The 14,014-nt window shown below is 37.3% G+C and overlaps 1 long non-coding RNA gene across 1 annotated transcript; it reads right to left on the bottom strand.

Moving 5' to 3' along the window:
• Positions 1-3,413: 3,413 nt before the first annotated feature.
• Positions 3,414-11,134, bottom strand: LOC112567118. Its single transcript, XR_003099755.1, has 3 exons — positions 10,981-11,134; positions 10,125-10,327; positions 3,414-9,848 (listed from the first exon to the last, which is right to left on the bottom strand). It is a non-coding gene; the product is annotated as an uncharacterized LOC112567118 (long non-coding RNA).
• Between the last annotated feature and the right edge of the window lie 2,880 nt (positions 11,135-14,014).

The following is a 14,014-nucleotide window of genomic DNA, read 5'->3' on the forward strand; positions in this document are numbered from 1 at the left end:
ACTGTTTCTGTTCTTGGTAGCCTTGTGTTATTCGACTAATGTAAACGTTTATTAATCGACTGATCTGAATCTGCTGCATTCCATGGAATGCTTTATACCTGTACATAGAGACACGCGATAGACTTATTTATGCATCCAGTAACAATCATGCAGACGCACACATACTGTCACTCAATATATAACAAACACGTTTGTCAAGAATGGTTTACTGGTGACCATAGATGTGTGACCAGACCGCCCTGATGGGATATACCGGGGGCTGTGCCGTGATCACCTTTGAAAGATAGGAATGATAGACGAGATTAACAGAAGCAAGAAGAGGTGGAAAGGAGGGCGCAACTGAAAGGGAATGAAGACAGCAATCTCACAGTCGTTTTAAGGTAACACATCTTAACCTAGAAATTCTAAATAACCAAGTATGGCTCACGCTGATGCGTATCACACTTCCCTTCTACTTTTCCTCAAAAGGTCATTGTCTATGGGTCAAAAGGAGGTATAGAGACTGACATACGTATTATTTGTTAGTTTTAATTATTTTTCAGAACGAGATTTAAAAAAAAGTGGTGGCCACCTACAAGCAATCAGAACATTTTTCTGCATTGATCTTCCGTGAGTTTAAGAGTGGTTTAGAGGTCGGAGGTCACAGGACATAACGCTCTCCCAGCCATTCATCACGTTAACGTGGATGTAGATGGATATCACGAGAGGACACGTTTCGTCGGATAGGTGATATTGTCCAATTATTTTTATGGTTTTTATGATAAGGTAACGGTAACACTGTGGCCTTATATCGTAAGATACAGCAGATCCACGAATATTTCTATTCGAGTGTGAATTTGAGTTGTGTGAAAATACTGACACAGAAGCAAATCCACATCAAACTTACACTTGAAATGCGTTTGTAGCAGCAAACAGTGGTTGTGTGGTATGAATAATATAACCACAAAGTTACGATGAAATTAACTGTTTGTATTCTCTTTCCGTTATTTCTGTGTTTCTTTTTCTGTGTTGTTTATTTTAAAGCGTATTACGCCCTCTGTAAAGCAGAGAATCGCAATTAAGCATCATATTTCTATCTATTTTTAAAAAAGCTTCAGATGCTTTCTTCTAATAGTCAATAATATGTGAACTGTAAAAGTTGCCCAGTGACAAATCATCTCAGATAACCGACACAAACAATTCTGTGGTCGCTTTTGTCAGATGTAGAATAAGTTTAGTTTTTAAGATATCTACATTCTTAGTGTTCATACTCTGAAAAATGTTCGTTGAAAGTTTTGCGAACACTACTGAATTGTAGGTAATTTCACATACCTCACTCCATTTTAATGAATTTCAAAATATTAATAAAAGGAAATGCCGCAATGAGAAAATTCACTGCAGACTATGGACTTTACTTTTAGTTAATCACAATGCTTCTCAAGATTCACTTGTGTTTTGTTGTGTTTCGCTTCTAGAAGTTTTTGAAAAATGTCAATGTATAGAAGTCGTTCTTTTATGGTCAAAGTACAAATTTTACGGTTACTTCTATAAATTTCGACCCAATATATGCGCACCTTATCAAACCAGAGTCATATTTAAAAACGAAAAATATATATTCTCTATTATAATAAGTGGGCAGTTTTACTGAAAACGTACTATCTGTAGCAACAATATAAGAGCTGAATAATATAACAAGAACTGAAAGTGACCGGATATTAAGTAACGAGTGATACTGGGAATTATGAAGGCATCGAAAGTGATTTTTTAATTTTTAATCTCAACTTGTCCATTAGTTTCAATATATAGTGTTTTTTAAAGACCTTGATACTTCTCCCAGTTAAGGCCATTAAAATATTTCAAGCGGACGCACTATCAAACAGTCAAATAAGTTAAATACAGGTAGTCCTCGAGTTACGTCGTTTCGTGGTTACGACGCTCATTCCGACTTACGAGGTCAGTGCATCATAGAAAAGGAAGGCCATCACCATGCAGGTAAAAGTGGATATCATAAGGCAATCTGAGAAAGGGGGAAACAGCAACAGAAATTAGCAGGTAATTAGGACTTAGTCGTTCGACTGTCGCTACCATGATCAAGGATAAAGATCGCATCCTTGAACACGTGACAGGATCTGCTCCTATGACAGCGACAGTGATAACAAAGCGTACTGTACTGCACAATATTTTACTGTACTTATGTTTATTGATAATTATGTAGGTTGCTGTGTTAGGTTAGGTGTTTGGATAGGCTAAGTGCTTGCAGTACTGTACTGTTATTATGGTACACTACTGTATGATCCGACTTACGTCGAAATTCGGTTTACGACGCCGCGTTAAGAACGGATCCCCGTCGTAAGTCGAGGACTACCTGTACATAATTTACCAACTAGAAATTTTCAGTTGATCTGTAGACACACTTAATGTGATACTCTGAAGTGCATCGGACTAATTGCTGTAACGCTGCTTGTGAAGTTTTTGTCTGTAACTTCTAGCCTAAACCTTATTAGTGAATTTCTAATAACAATACAGTGGTACCTCGATATACGAGTGCCCTGACATACGAGTGTTTTGAGATACGAGCCGCCGAGCGAGCGATATTTTGCTTCGAGATAAGAGCAAGATTTGAGATACGAGGAATCGCACACTACACCGCTGCACACAACCCCAACATGCGGGGCGGATGTTGGGGTCGTGTCCAGCGTCTAACAGTTTCTCCCACCTCAGACTAGACCTCAGTCTGTGTGCTTGTTTCCCTCGTTTTCGAAGCATTTTTGATAAGTTGGGTTCGCGTTTTTTTGCTTTTTGTACATTTACAAAACATTATCCCATTTATTTTTGTAACCATGGGTCTGAAGAAGAAGATGATGTCTATTGAATTAAAGCGCGAAATCGTAGAAAAACATGAGCAAGGTGTGCGAGTAATTGACTTGGCGAGGATGTACGGGTGTAGCACATCAATGATATGTTGTGAACTTAAACAGGAGTTGATAAAGGGTACAACGCCAGCTAAGGGCGTTACAATAATTTCTAAGCTCCGGACTTCTCTCCATGAAAAGATGGAGAAACTATTGACTGTGTGGGGGACAGAGAAGCAGCTTCAAGGAGGAACCTTAACACAAAGCATCATGTGTGAGAAGGCACGAGCGATTTACGGTGATTTGCTGAAGCAGATCCCACACACTTCCACAAACGAAGAATTTAATATGTTTTTATAGAATATGTATTTGTTATTGATAAATAAATGTTTCTTCTTGTAAATACACTTTTTCTTATTCAAAAACACTTAACAAAAACAACTGAGGTGGTGTTTTGGGAGCTGGAACGGATTAATGGCATTTCAATGAATTTCAATGGGGAAAATTGCTTTGAGATACGAGCAATTTGACATACGAGCAAGGTTACGGAACGAATTAAACTCGTATGTCGAGGTACCACTGTATGTTTAATGTCAGTTAGGTAGGTACTTAGTACTAAAGAAGACTGAAATGAGTTGTAGACTGAAAATCGATCACTGCTAGATATTTACTATGCCAGTTTTGGTGAAAACAGTCTTTAAGTCTCAGCTTGAATTCTCTTAAGAGCTGCTTAACATTGCCCACCCCTGACATTACCAAACAAATCCAAACCCATATTGATGAAGTGCTACCATAATGTTGTTACCCCAAGTGAGCTTGTTATTACTGTGCATATTTCAGCAACATACCTGACACTTTTTTGAAAGTCTGCTAGGGGGCAAATTTCAACCTTTACATCTGACATAATAAATCATTCAATTTGGAGTTCTTGCTGTCACGTTTAAGAACGTTTCATTCAAAATAAATGGTCTCAATAATATTGTTGTCATAATACAGACCCCATACCTCAGAACCATACAGAAAAATGGGTTGAATTTGTGTATCGAATAGTTTGAAAAAGAAAAAAAGAGTTTACAATCTTCAAGGCGTCAAAGAACTTGTAGAATTCCAATAACTCCTAACCATGACTTTACTGCTAAATCATTTAAGGGATGAGAAAACAAAGCCTGTTAACAGAATTATTCCTGGATATTTAAAACTATTACCTATTTCTAGTTTAACACCATTCTAATACCAACATGACCCTCGTTCCTGAATATAACCACATTATATTTCTTCATATTTATAACTATGTCCAAGTGTTTTGCTGTTGTATATAGAATATATAACTGGTTTTGTAAGCTTATCACTGTATCAGAAAATAAAGCAATGTTGTCTGCAAATTAAAGGACAAATAACTGGATTAACTCTGAACTAAGCTGAATACCGTATAGACCCTTTGCGAAGATTTTGTTTGTAAGCTCATTAATACATAGTGAGAACAATACATGACTGCATATTTCACCTTGCTTCTCAAAGAGAAAATTAAAATAGAACATTACAAAGGGTGTAGTTTTATGTAGTGAGTGTTTAAAATATTCCCCTATCAGTCTATCAGGTCCAGGAGGCGGAATCTTTTTTCCACCACACTCAATAGCGTCGGAGGAATTTCAGCCAATCAGAGTGCACGAAACACATGCCCTAAAAGGTCAGTGCAAAGTTAACGGCGGAAAACCTTAATTTGTAGCTGTAGACCGACGATTATCATTGCTATCACCAAGGAAACTCGAAATGCCGACGGAAATTTCTACTGCGTGAGCAGGATACTGAATCATTGTCAAAGCTACTGGTTTGTGAATTTTATTCCTAAATTACTAATTAGAGCCTGGGACATGCCGTTCTTTTTATATTTTTTGCACGGAGATCAGTTTGAGGTAGCCTTTGAAAGTGCTTTTAAATAAATTAATAATAATAATAATAATGTGAAGTTACAACTGACAGCATCACGACCACGATGCATCGAACTCTCTGCGCAGACTAATAATGATAAATGAAAGATAACAGCCAGTGGACACTGAGGTACTTATATAGGCACAATGAACAATTAACATAAAGATGAAGTGCAGCAGTAGAACGTAAAGTAATGGATGAAGGAATATAGATACGATAAACAGTGTAAGATGGAGTCGTTACATGATTGTTAGCATGACAGACAGTATTGCCAGGCAGTTTAGAATTCTAGAAATTCAGGGATAGTACTTAGTAACCAGATATGTGTTTTCAGAATATATAATTGCGGTGTACATATAATTATTGCAGTATATATAGAGATAAATAAAATCTAATGCAGTATATGTCTAGAAAGCGAGAAGGGTGCTCAGGCAATTTTATAAAAGTGTGTGCTATTGCTGGAATTACCATTATGACTTTCTCCTAATAATATCCATAAATGCTTCTGATTTGTTTTTTATATTGTCTTAAGATTTATTACCTGAAGGATATCAGCACCTTATCTACAAGTTTTGTGTGACCAGTGATGCTAATAATCATTTTTAGGTACTGTAAGAATTAACCTGTTTTCCAAAGATGATGTGCAAAAGTGGAAGAACAGCTTTCAGGAGTCTTCAAAAGTTACTTTGAGAATCAGGCGAACATATCCTGCTCTGTTTACTAAGATCATCTACAAGGTAATATTCATATGATTTGTCATTTGCTTTTTTGGTATGGCCCCATGCACCTCGAAGACTAACTGGGAGGAATAAACTAAACTAAATTTGTCATTTGTATTTCATAGACACTAATAGATCTTGATATTAATACTTTTGCTTGTATATTCTGTCCTTTAAATTTGCGGTCTTTTAATACATCGCATTAGATATTAGGTAATAACCACTGAAAAAACTGTATGCATTTTTAATCATGGTCAGTCAGTGGTTCTTAACCGGGGTTCTATTGAACCCTAGGGGTTCGGTGAGTCGGTCTCAGGGGTTCGGCGGAGCCTCCGCCACGGAGGTCAAGACACACCCGCAATTCGTGATGACACTAAAGAAGGGTTCGGTGAATGTGCATATGAAACTTGTGGGTTCGGTACCTCAAACAAGGTTAAGAACCACTGGCCTAGAGAGTCCGAGCTTTGATGGGATGCTGTAATGTAATTAAGTGTACGTTAACAACTGTGAGTTCTAAAATCAAATACCAGCTGGGGCTACCATAATCTAAAAATTTCCTATAGTAATATTGTATGATCACTCATTGATAAAGGCAACCAGGTTGTGAAATTATTACTCTTACAAAACGTTTAAGATTAAATAGAAATGTTGTTTAGCGCATTATCTTCAAAAAACGCAGCAAATGTCAGCTATCAAGTTGAAATGGCATGAAATTGGAGTGCTACATAAAATAATTAGAGAGGCGGAGACAGCTGGCATGACATGGTCCCAACTAGAAAGGGACGCCCAGGACCGGGTCCGATGGCGGCGGGTGGTTGCGGCCCTATGCTCCACTGGGGGCGAATAGGACAGAAGAAGAAGAAAAGGTATAGAATTGCAAAGACATTATGTTACATGCTTTAAACATGCAATGTTATTGTTGATAATTTGTCTGGATGTGTCTGTAATGTGTACATATATATGACACAGGAGGACTCACTTAAAAGAGACCCTAAATATTAATTTGCTACTTAAAGCAATTCTGATCCAAAAAGAAAAAAAGCTTCATACATCTATGTAGGTCAATTCCGTTTTTCTGCCTGACATATTTCAATGCAGATTCATGTTTCTTAATGTATCGACTTTCATGTTGAGATAGTAGCAGTAATATCACATTGGATGTTGTCCTTGAAATCTTCAGCATGTTCAAAGTTCTTTAAATTGTGCAACACATTGCATATTGCTTTGCTCGGATTGCTTTACTCTAAGGGGACTTCAAAACATAATAACTTAGTTTGCTGCCTTTAACCCCCTTCTCTATATATAGATATATTTATGAATAGATATATTTATCAGAGAGAAACATTATCTTTTTGAGACAAGACATGATCGATGCACTTTCTGTTAGACGATTGATATTTTTTTTTCATTTGCAAATCCAAATAAGCATTCACTGACTAATAATAAAGCCCTTTCATGATTAAGTACAATGCATGTTTTCAAGTAGTTTTGTGAAATGAGATTTTTTTATTTATATATAGATATGCTACGAAATAATTATTTTTATCTTTTTAAGTTTTATTTCATAGATGTATCATAACTAATAATTGAATTTTGTTCCTACTTTTGTTTTTCATTCTGATAAATTCTTGCATGTGGCTTTTTTTCGGTATAAACAGTCTCAGTTATTTAATAACAGCCAAGTAAATCTGAAACCAGTAAATAAATGCCATCATTAAATGATGTTTATGATATACTACTTATATTGTGTGCATAAGTATGACAGGTAAGCAGTGTTAAAATAATGTGTAAAGATCTTACTAAGCTGAGCATTCTAATTAGCATTCTGCTAGTTTTAGCCAAGGTACACCAGAATTTTCAGCAGCTGACTTCCCAGAAAATGTGTACATTATATATAGCGAGAGAGAGAGTGAAAGAGAGGCACGGAGGGACCCAGCCAACCACAGCCAGCCAGAAATAAAGTGGAAAAAACATCAAAGTCACATTGATGACTAAAATAGCAGGTTCATTCAATTTGTATATATATATATATATTTAAGTTGATACTTCAGTCATAATGGATTAGAGGTAAACAGGTGTTTCCAAGTTTGTTTAACCTTGGACCTGTGGAAACAGACCCATGAAACCCTCTGTCACAAGTTATTTATCTCTAAACTATATCTGGTTATTTAAGTCTGTGACAGTTTGTGCCTAGCTTGTTTTAGCACTGCCTATAGGGCTTTAGTTTCTGAAAGTGGGTATGTATTAGATGCAAAAAACTAGTTATCAAAGGTGCAGACAGCAAGAGCAGACCTTGGAAGCTCCCAGGTAGGGGATTATAAAGGTGTCTTACACCTACTGCATGCAGCTAAGACCGCTGCTTAGGTTAAGAAGATCCACACCTTTAATTCTGCTACATATTTTATTAGTTCACAAAGCCTTGGAGTCATGAAAGGGGATGATAAGATTAGTATCTTGTCGTTAGGAATAATTAATAAGTATACTTTAACTTTGTGTAACCTTTCAAGAAACTAAGTAAAATGCTCTCATTAAGTGAGCATACAAAATAAAAATTCACTGTATTTCAAAACTTCTTCCACACTTACATTAACATTTTGAAACTGCTTAATAACTTGTATGCATGTTTTTCAGTTTATAAGCAGGGCTTCTTCTTACGCAAAAATTGCGTACAGTACGCATTAAAAGTTCGGAGGACCCCTTCAATTTTTGTCAATGGGGTCCCATTCAAAGTTGGGCGAAGAACAGGGACCCATTAAAAATCTGAAGAAGGGGTCCCTAGGACCCCAAAGAATTTAGTCTTAGCAGAAGCCATGATAAGATTCTCCATAATCCCTCTATTATGTTACTCTAATTGTCTGTCTGCTTCTTTTTCTTTATTGATTAACCTTTGAAGAGATGAAATATAAAGATTTAATTTACTCTCAGCTAGCAAGCTGTAATAAAATCATATTTCATATGCTAAAAAGTCAAATGATTATTAGTACAGGTTAAAATGCTGGGTAAGACATCGTGGAATGTTTAGTCCCAATGATATGATAATAAACAAAAAAAATTATGTGCTAGAAACATTATGATAAAAATAGACTGAAGTGTGTTATACTTTTAGTTTTAAGATTCAAAGGGCACACATTATAAAAGTATCCTTTTCTTTTTAACTTTTTATTTTTATAGCACCTGATGCTGTTGATATTTCAAGGGATATAGCTTGTTAACTTGTCTGTACTTTTTACCTCCTTATACATCTTAAATTGGGACGGTTTGCCCATCATTGTTATAATCGTCAGTGATGGCAGAACTAGGACAGAAGTCTGTAGAGCTGATAATTAGGGAAAGGACAGCCAACTACTATTACGAGATGAATGGTCTCTCTTACCAGGACACTCAGTCTCACAGATTCACACAGTCCCAGAAACAGGAACACACCCAAGATAAAGAAAAAACCATGCTAGTCCTTTTTACACCCTTCCCAGCTCGTCTTTATCATGATACTATCAGTTCTTGTTATTTGGTTCCTCTCTGCGTTTTCTGTACTTATTTTCATTCATCATTTCTACTGTTGTTTATTCTTTCTTAGTTCATGTGTTGTTTCATGTTTTCCTGTCCATTGTATGCTGTTCATGTATCGTTCTTTAGGTAGACCCTGACCTTGCTAAATACAATTAAGAAAAACATCCGAACCAAATTCTTTTCAGAAACAAAACTAAGTACTATCTGTATATAGATATACGTGGATGGATCTCATGAGCCAGAGACACAAGCGGAGCTGACTGCCATACAGGCAGCTCTTCAGACACCACAACCCAAAGTAAAGGACATATCATAACAACAATACCTTGTAATTTCAGACTTGCTGTCAGCACTTGCTGTCAGGCTTTAAAAAATAAATCATCAAACAGAATTGACATAGCATATGAAGAGACCGATAAACCAACTCGACTTTCAGTAAAACAAAATATCAATCCTAGTCACCAATCTAAACATTGCTATCTCACCCACAGAAAAGATTAAAGACCCTCCTACGCGGACATGTGGTGACAGGCAGCTACTCACATGTGGTGTTGAAGTGTAGTGAAAACATAAAAGAGAAAAACTCAGACAGGGTCTGGCATGAAACATTAATAACTGCCTTAACCCGCTCAAATATCTATGGCATACTGGACTGCTATTAGTTGCAACAAAGGAGAAAACCGATGACAGTAGTGTTTAGGAATCATCATTCCCCTCACCTTCCTCTCATTTTCCGTCATTGTCAACAGTAGTACAAGCAAATAAGGCATGTCTTTACTGAAGACTCAGACTTACCTTTCTCTGATAACTCTTTGACAACAGTGTCCGAGCAGTGCTTGGGTCATGAGTCATTGCATCATGTCTGCAAACAACATACACAATAATGTAATGGTGTGGGCGTTGGTTGGTTAGTTGTATAAGGCCGTGTCAGCAGTAGGGTTAGGGTTCAAAACTGGAAAACATGTTATCAGTCTTATAAACACATCAACAATAGTAATTGTGGATGTAGTTAAGTAAAAGATAGGTGGCTGTGCTGTCATCAGTCATTATCATTATTTATCACTTTGCTATCGCAGCCTTTTGCAATGTTAGAGATTAACTACTACAGTAAAGCATCAAAAGTTATTGCCATACTTACACAGAGGTCTGCGATGATCAACTGCAAGGAAGCAAAGGTGTCGTCTCCAGGAAGACTTCAAGTTCAAACATCTGGCTGTTGTCGTTGAGGTGGACGAGTTTTCTTCAGGTGTAGCAGTATGTACTTTCGTTTTGTCTCCGGGTGCGATCTAGTCATCAAGTGATCGGACCAGGGCGTCGTCATGGCCTAAGCCTATGACTAGACTACGGGTGCAAAGCAAGGTAGAAACAGATAATTACTGATTAATTTTACATTTGGTTATAATTTTTATTCTTCCTTTTGTCGTGTTCGGTTTATTTTTCTGTTTTTTGAAAACTAAGTTCAATAGAGCGGTATTAAAGAACAGCTGTCATTAAATTAATAAACTTTGAAAAATGCTTTCATTATTCAGGGCAAGTACAAGAAGAATAAATTTTGTGTGTGTGAAGATGAAAAGTAGAGTGTTGAAGAGATGTGCGTGTTATCGAGTGAAGCAGGCAGGTAATGCAACTCTTTAGTTATCTAATAAAGGAAAATTTTCTTTTAAGAAACAGATCAAAGACAAATTTACACCGATTTTTCACAGTATAAACATCAAAAACATTGATTGTTTTTTTTTTATTCGAGCCTTATTAGAGAAAAATGAAAAATTTCCATTAATCATTCAATGCCGATTTCGGTTGTCTCAAAGAAAACTGAGTTACAACATTGTGTATGGTCTTACATCGGCCTGTGTTGGTCTTAACACATCAGTAGTTAATGTTCGCTTTTATTGCACTCTAAAGAAAAATACACACTAATTTAAATAACGGTGTAGATATCTATGCAAATGAGACCGAGAAAGAATCGCTCTGCAGAAAATTATCATGTTACTCACTTGGAATGACTACTGGAGGACATCGTGCTCGAACCTTTGGTCTCTGTCGCTGAAGTGCCGCGACTGTCTGTGTCGCTCGTCGTCAGGGTGGTTCTACTCACACCTGTGGAAGGTGCGATCTAGTCACGGTTTGGACATGGTCTCTGATTAAGTTCGGCAAATCCCGATATTCTTCATAAGAGTAATCGCCTCGGGCAGTCTGTTTTCCCTGTGTGACATCTGTTATTTACAGGTTTGACCGCTTTGCCGTGATCTACCCTGGTTGCTATGACACCATTACTCCCACTTCATTATCTTAATTGTTGCTGTCATCGATTAACCTTGTAACACTGTAGCCAGACTTTCTGGCTCAAAAAACAAGAAGTTATTAATTCTGGACATTTTGGACAAACTGCAAAAATTAGTTTTCCTCTTAAAAACAGTAGCACCATGTTGGTTCAGAATTTAGTCAGGAATCCTTTAAATCTTAATTTTATTTTGTTTCATGCATACTGGTACGAATTTGGTTACTTTGAATAGATATTGGATATCAATGAATGATACCTGCAGAAAACCATAGTAAGTAATCGTATACATGTACATATCGCCGAATCCTTTATACTTTATAGCGAACAAATGGACAGAAAGAAAGAGAAAAAGAGTAATAATAAAAATAATAATAAACGAGTGATTTATGAAGCGCATAGTCACGCTCACGAAGGAGCATGCTCGCAGCTCTTAAGACAAGATGGAGATATGAACAGCATACGAAGGACGGAAGGAGAAGGAACTAATCAGTCAGTAACACTAACTATTGTCAAAGGGAGATAATATGTCCGTAATTACTTTAATGAGAGTGGTTTTAGTACTGTGAAAATGCCGATGTGCCGACTGAGCCTATGAGATGATACTGTGATCCTTGTATTACTGGCAGACGATTTTTTCCAGTTATATAACTACTATAACAAGGCAGTTGTGTACAAAGCTTGAGGTTTATTTTCGTTTCAGATTAACTACTAAAACGAGTCAAGTTTGTATAAAGCTTCCAGTTTAGTCACATTCATTGTTTAATCTCGCCGAGACTAGCAGCAGAGAACTTCGCAAGAGGAGAAACGTTGGTTTCGGCAGACAGCAGTCCACCTATACACATCCGTGGTGTGACAGCAACAAACTTCCAAAATACTCAAACGAAGTCAGGAAAAGCCAGTAGGTGTGCGACCTTTAATCCACTGGCTTGTACACTAGGATAGAGCTTCATCCAATGAATTGTAACAGATCAGCAGTTGCCTTTCTTGTCAAAAGTTCTATATTTAATACCTGCAAGGAAAGACATGTAAAACTTGAAATGACTTCGACAGCATCGTGCCCCTTGCCATAAGCCTCCACTAGGACATCCAAGATCTTTTTCGGCGTATCAGTCATATCATGAAGGAACATCAGAACTCGACGTCTGGCAGGTTCCTCAAGTGCGTTCAGAATATCCCCACAGACCTCGTTCTGAGACATCGAGTTCACGGCGAGAACTAACTCCACCTCACTGTCAAAATCGTCCACACAGTGAGTTGGTCCTCCGGCAGACTTTTGCAGACAAAGTGTTCTCTACCATGCCATGGATCTCTGCAGCCATTACTGCTGACACTTATCCTACTCGCAGGGCCAAAACTGAGAGCAGCTCTGTAAAAAAACAGAAGGAAGATGTCTCAAGAGATATGTTAACGCTCTGAAATTCTGACGACTAAACAGGATAATGAGCATCAGCTGTCACTTACCACCACTGCGCTGGCGAAAAGTTACTATGGGGACAAAAGGGACAGTGAGTAACTGAGGTAGTTTAGACAACATTGACTTCATTCCTCGCTTGAGTGGTTCCAGCTAACGAAACTTTATGTGTGTCCGCCTGGACTGGTTGTCAAAGGTAACAAATAAACAGACACAACGGCTGCCGTGCCTTGCCAGTGAAGCCTGTCTTGAGATGCGATGATCATAGTATGTCAGGTTCTCTTTTTATGGACATTATTTACATGCAGCTCTTCCGGCTTTCCAAAACGAGGCTTGATGAGCCTCAAAAGTCGCTAAATGGAAGAATGCTTGAGAGCTTCACAAGAAAGTCAATTGTACAGGTGGTGCTGTGCACCTTGGTGTGCCAGGAATGACAGATATGCGGCTACACTCTTTTCTTTTGTTTGCAAATGATGAAATGTGAAGTTGAAAAATCTGTGGAGACAAAGATACACGCTTGCAAAGTTTTGCTTTGCAAAATGTTTTAGTTTAAAATCGGTTTAAGTAACTAAAATCCCAATACATCTATATAGTTAACCAACTATACAAGAATTAGAGTTTAATATATATGATATCTATGGTAATTTAAGCTTATAATGATAGCCTTTGTTAACATTTATTTACACATAATGGTAGTCTTGAAGAGAGTAGAATGCAACTATAAACCATGTAATTGTCGGGTTTCGTGTTTCTTTATGAGAGATACATTGAGAAACATTTATTTCATCATTTAGAAAAAAATACTTTTTACTTTAAAGTGCAAACTCCTAGTTCCAAAAAAGTTTAACAGCACGACTTATTCGCACTGCAGAAGTGCCACCACATGCAAATCCAGATAACCCAGCCAATATCTACCTTTCCTTTAGTAATGTAATATAGACAACAAAATGTTAGGCAGAGTGTATAGAATGAGATAAACATGTGTACACGTGAGTGGTCAGTAAATGAGGTAAAATAAGGTTAAAAGATCAAAACACTTGCACCTCTTCTATAGGAAAATGTCCCAGTGGATGTAAACAACTTGACAGATTAAAGAAACAAATTGTATCCTCCCTCCTAATGCATGTGTGATGTTACACCAGTCACAGAGTTGGGTACAATTATTGGCGGTAGCAGAAACCCTAATAATTGTGAAGCATATACTTTATAGCATTCTTTGAAGTCTAGATTTTTTTCCCCTCGTCATGACTTTTCTTTTCGCTTTTGTTTGAAAAAAAAACCCAACAAATATTAAAGGCCGAGCTTCCTCCACAGCCGCGGGCGCGGGTACACCATG

The sequence above is a fragment of the Pomacea canaliculata genome, linkage group LG6 (genome assembly GCF_003073045.1).
Source record: "Pomacea canaliculata isolate SZHN2017 linkage group LG6, ASM307304v1, whole genome shotgun sequence".
NCBI classification, from domain to species: Eukaryota; Metazoa; Mollusca; class Gastropoda; order Architaenioglossa; family Ampullariidae; genus Pomacea; species Pomacea canaliculata.